We start from the raw sequence: 5,937 nt of genomic DNA, 5'->3' as shown, positions 1-5,937 counted from the left end.
AAGCTGAGATTTGATAAGGAATAGAGGCAAATTCCCATATTTAGCTACAAAACCCCAAATGAATGTGTATCAGATGGGAGAAAAATGTCCTGAAACCTTTAGCTGACTACACATTCAATATGAATCAATGATATGATGTGGCTACAACAAATTATCATAGTATATTATTCACTCATTTATTTGTTCATTTATTCACTAATTATTTATTGAGTGCCTACCTTAAACCAGGTGCTGTACTGGCCACTAAGAAAACAAGGATGAGTAAAGCAGACATGGTCTTCTCATTTAAAGGAACTTACATTCTCATGATTAGTAAAATAAAAACCAGCAAACAAATCCATAAAATACTTTTTCGTTACTGTTAAGTGTTAATAAGAACAGCAAGAGTGATGAAGACCGTACTGTTCTTTGTTGTATCTATCACCCAACCCCATGCCTATAGAATTGTGCTCAGCTGAGGTGAGTCACACTTCTGGAGAATTAGACAGATGAGAGAAAGTTTAGTGCAATGGGTTTCAGACTTGAGCATGCATGAGGAACACCTGGAGGGCTTTTAAAAGCCAAATTGCTGAATCCTAAGCTCCAGAGTTTCTCATTCAATCGGTTTGACTTGGGACCCCAAAACTTACATTTCTAACAAGTTCCCAAGGGTAATGATGCTGTTGCTGGTTTGGGAGCCACTGGTTTAGACCAGGATAAGGCTAGGGAGGACCAGGACCTGGGGATGCTTTTCTCATAGAAGAGGAAACTTCAATAAGACATGATAGTTGTTTTGAAGTATTTGCAGGAATGATATATATAAAAATAGATTAAGTTTATTCTATGTAGTCTGAGAAGTAGGATGTAGGTTATTTGGAAGAAGCAGGGAGACAAAGTGTAGAAACATAAATAACTTTTCATCTTAGAGCCGATTTAAAATGAGATAGATACCTCAGAAGGAATGAATTCTACCAGAGGCAATGAAGTGTAGCACTGATGATGACTTACTGGTGGTGCTATGTGGACAGAAGAGGCAGAGGAAGCCCATCTACAGAGTCTAGGGGAGTAGAGGGGGAGTGGAGGCAGACAGGAATAACTGCCCAAATTGCCAGTAACTTTTCGCTTTTTGGTTCTAGTCTTTCTTGAAGCTCAGCCATTTTTGCCTTTGAGTCCTGTGGAGTCATTTCTATAACCCTGAGAAAAATTCTCTATTTCCATTTAAGCTAATTTCTTGCTCTCATTTTCTAACAAGGAATCTAGTAATGAGAATATCTGTGGGAATTGGAAACATGGAGTTCATTGGTCATATTTGCCAGTGTAATTTCAGGGCTGCTTTTGGAGTAGACATTAAATTATGGTGAAGAGTGAATGAGAGGTGAAGAAGTAAAGGAATCAAGAGTGGTCTAGAAAGTGTGGCCCAAAACAAGAGGGAATTTTGGAGTCCAAACACTTTTTTTTTCAAAGATAGGAATGACTAGAGCACCTGTGTACTTTGAGGGAAAACAGACAATTGAATGGGAGAGAGAGAGCAGATAATAATCCGAGTAAGTTGAGGTAGAAATAAAACAGAATGAGATTATAACCCAAAGAAAAAAGTTAGTTTTGAACTAGAGGAGGAATATCTCCTCTTCTGAGGAGACAAAGCAAGAAAGGAAGCTTGGCCTTAAGGGGAGGTAGTGGTGAGACAGGGGGCAAGAAGTTGAAATTCACGTGAAGTGTGAAGTGAGATAATTTCCTGAAGGAGGGCTGGGATTGCGGAGGGTAGAGTAGGAAGCCTAAGGAGACAATGAAGTTTGAAGCATCACTTCAGGAAGTGGAAAAGGGATTTGACCAAAGACAGAAGAAGGGGGTTGTGGAGCAGGAAGGGGAGCCCAGATAAGACCCTTGACTTAGAGTGATAGCAATTGGAAAATTGTGTGATATTTGCCAGTGTGATCAGAAGCTCAGGGAAAGTCTAGATGTGGAGACAAATTCCAGGGTGTGTGAAGGGAAGATAGTGATGCAAGGAAGTTAAGTGAACTGTTTTTTAAAAAAGTTATTTGATGGACCCAGGCATGGTGGCCCATGCCTGTAATCCCAACGCTTTGGGAGGCTAAGGTGGGTGGATCACTTGAGGCCAGGAGTTTGAGACCAGCCTGGCCAACATGGCAAAACCCCAACTCTACTAAAAATATATACATTCGCCAGGCATGGTGGTGCTCGTCTGTAGTACCAGCTACTTGGGAGGCTGAGGGTCCATGGGGAATATCTTTTACCAACCTCTTTAAGGGCATTTTTGGCAAAAAAGAAACGCTTGTCCTCATGGTGGGTCTGGATGCTGCAGGCAAGATGATGATTCTGTATGAGCTGAAGCTGGTTGAGATTGTGACCACTGTTCCCATCACAGGCTTCAATGCAGACACATGGAGTCTAGGAACATCAGCTTCACTGTGTGGGACATGGCAGGCCAGTACAAGATCTGGCCTCTGTGGTGCCACTACTTCCAGAACACATAAGGCCTGATCTTTATGGAGGACGGTAGTGACAGAGAGCACATGAATAAGGCCCACGAGGAGCTCATGAGGATATTGGCTGAGGATGAGCTCTGGAATGCGGTCCCCCTGGTGTTCCCAACAAGTAGGCCCTCCTTAACGCCATGAACACCACTGAGATCACAGACAAGCTGGGGCTGCATTCCCTGCTCCACAGGAACTGGTACATTCAGGCCACCTGTGGCACCTGTGGTGACCAGCTCCATGAAGGACTGGACTGGCTGTCCAGTCAGCTCCAGAACTAGAAGTGAATGTGACACCCTTCTCCATCTCCCTCCTCCTCTTAAAACCTCTGCTTTACTCCCATGTGGCAAAAAGCTCTGTGCTGTGAGTGCCAGAAACTGCCTTTGTGGTTTGGCTTATTGCGTGCATTGCACTGTGCTGTAAATGTGGCGGAAGCAGCCTGTGGCCAGGCTTTTCATTAAATGTAAATAGGTTTTGTTTCCAATAAGACAGTTTCTGGTAGTCATGTGCAATACTACTCAGCTTTTTTTTTTTTTATTGTAAAAAAATAAAATCAACTCACTGGTCAGTGCTGAGAGGGATTGTAGGCCCGTGGGCACCTGGCCTCGGGGAGTCACTGTGTTGGGATTACTGGATGCACCCCTGGCTTTAGAGCTGTGTTGAAATCCATTCTTGTGGTTGGTTTTAAGCCTGAACTCAGCCATTTTTAAAATGGTTAAAAATCCAAGTTGAGAACACTTGAACGCACAGAAGGGAGACCCTGCCAAATGTGGATTTGCAGTTATGGGCTGGATGCTAGTCACCAGCTTGACTGTTCCCCTCAGGAATGTGAGATGGTGGCCTGTCAGACCACATCAATTCTGCATGATTGCAATAGAGATCCCTGTGACTCACCTGTTCTTGGGTCACTTTGCATCCCATAGCCTTGTGCTTGTCCCTGTGCTTCCATGGTTCCTAAGGGCTGGGCTAGGAACCCATTGCCAGCCCACTCTCCCCTAGGCTGCTCAGCTGCCCATCCACCTGCCCACAGCCAGCTCAGGGGACACAGGCCCCACCTGTCCCTTGGTAAGCATGTGGCCAGAGTGGGCTCATTGCCTCCAGCACTGACATTGGTGGGATGACTTTGGCATCACCAGCAGGAGTGTGTGTGAGCCAGGCAGGCCGTGCTTCTAAACCTACAGACCCTTGGAAGCACCCTATCTCCATGTATGACATAGCTTTCTCTCCCTTAGCTTGCAGGAGTCCAATTTGCTATCAAAAAAAGATGACCTCTACTTTTTCTTTTGTATTTTGATGAACACTGCAGAAGCTGGAGCTGTTAAATTATCTCGGGTAAAACCTCAGAACTGGTCTGTTTGGTGTCAGGGAATCTTACTTGTTTCAATACACAATTAATAAAAGAAAATAAAAATAGTTGCTCTTCAAAATAGATTTCTCCTCTGTCATAGCAGATACACCAAAGCTGCAATTATGACATAGTTACCCTTTGCAAAATTGCTTATAAACTTACTTTCTCCTCATTAAGATGAATGGGAGTCTTCCTGGCTGACTATGCTGTCAGTGTAGTTTCTGAACAGCTGCTAGAAGCGGACTGGACATCTTGGACCCACTCAGGACACCAGATGCCCTGCATTAGGGGACTCCTTAGGACTGTTTAAAGCATGGAATTGAGAGGAATTTTTAACTCAACAGCAGAGGAAGTTTTAGTGTGGTCAAAGAGGCCACTAAAAATACTTTGTACGTACTAGTTTCCTGTGGCTTCTGTGACAAATTACTACAAATGCAGGAGCTTAAAACAACACAGGATTTATTTTCTTAAAGTTTTGGAGGCCAAAAGTTGAAAACCAAGGTATTTTCAGGATGATGCTCCTTCTGCAGGCTTCAGGGCAGAATCTGTTTCCTTCCCTATTTCAGCTTCTAGAGGTCACCTGCATTGTTTGAGTATGGCCCCTTTCCTTTTCTATTCCTTACCTCCCATCTTTTGCTTCTGTCATCATACCTCCTTCTACTGAGTCTGATCTTTCTGCCTAGCTCTAATAAGGACCCTTGTGATTCCATTAGTGATACCTGGATGTTCTAGGATCATCTGTTTTCTTTCTTTTTTTTTTTTAATTTTAGGTCTAGGGGTACATGTGCAGGTTTGTTATATAGGTAAACTCGTGTCACAGGAGTTTGTTCTGTAAATGATTTCATCACCCAGGTACTAGACCTAGTGCCCAACAGTTATTTTTTTCTGTTTCTCTCCCTTCTCCCAAACTCTACCCTCCAGTAGGCCCCTATGTCTGTTGTTCCCTTCTTCTCTTGGTGTCCATTTGATCTCATTATTTAGCTCCCACTTATAAGTCACAACATGTGGCATTTGGTTTTCTGTTTCTGCATTAGTTTGCTAAGGATTGTGGCCTCCAGCTCCATCCATGTTCCCGCAAAGGATGTGATCTTGATCTTTTTATGGCTGCATATTATTCCATGGTATATATGTACCACATTTTCTTTAATATGTCATTAATGGGCATCTAGATTGATTCTATGTGTTTGCTATTGTGAATAGTGCTGCAGTGAACATATGTGTGCATGTGTCTTTATGGCAGAAAAATTTATATTCCTTTGGGTATACACCCAGTAATGGGATTGCTGGACTGAATGGTAGTTCTGTTTTTAGCTCTTTGAGGAATCACCACACTGCTTTCCACAATGGCTGACCTAATTTACACTCTCACCAACAGTGTATAAGTGTTCCCTTTTCTTCACAACCTCGCCAGCATCTGTTATGTTTTGACTTTTTCATAGCCATTCTGACTGGTGTGAGATGGTATCTCATTGTGGTTTTGCTTTGCCTTTCTCTAATTATGAGCGATACTGAGCTTTTTTTCCCCATATGTTTGTTGACCCTATTTATGTCTTCTTTTAAAAACTGTCTGTTCATGTCCTTTGCTCACTTTTTAATGGGGTTGTTGTTTTCTTGTAAATTTATTTAAATCCCTTATAGATGCTGGATATTAGATTTTTGCCAGATGCGTAATTTGCAGATACTTTCTCCCAATCTGTAAGTTGTCTGTTTACTCTGTTAATCCTTTCTTTTGCTATGCAGAAGCTCTTAAATTTAACTAGATCCCATTTGTCAATTTTTGCTTTTGTTGCGATTGGTTTTGGGATCTTCCTCATGAAATCCTTGCCAGTTCCTATGGTATTGCCTAGGTTGTCTTCCAGGGTTTTAATAGTTTTGGGTTTTAAATTTAAGTCTTTAATCCATCTTGAGCTGATTTTTGTATGTGGTGTAAGGAAGGGGTCCAGTTTCATCTTCTGAATATGGCTAGTCAGTTATCCCAGCAACATTTATTGACTAGGCAGTTCTCTTTTTTTTTTTTTTAATTATACTTTAGGTTTTAGGGTACATGTGCACAATGTGCAGGTTTGTTACATATGTATCCATGTGCCATGTTGATTTCCTGCACCCATTAACTCA

At 42.2% G+C, this 5,937-nt stretch overlaps 1 pseudogene; it reads left to right on the top strand.

The window, feature by feature from the left end:
- The first annotated feature begins 1,268 nt into the window (after window positions 1-1,268).
- LOC116480049 (ADP-ribosylation factor 1-like) lies at window positions 1,269-2,755 on the top strand (annotated as a pseudogene).
- Window positions 2,756-5,937: the final 3,182 nt, after the last annotated feature.

The sequence above is a fragment of the Hylobates moloch genome, unplaced genomic scaffold, assembly GCF_009828535.3.
Source record: "Hylobates moloch isolate HMO894 unplaced genomic scaffold, HMol_V3 SCAFFOLD_13, whole genome shotgun sequence".
Classification (NCBI taxonomy): Eukaryota; Metazoa; Chordata; class Mammalia; order Primates; family Hylobatidae; genus Hylobates; species Hylobates moloch.
This window is presented reverse-complemented; position numbering and strand designations above follow the sequence as displayed.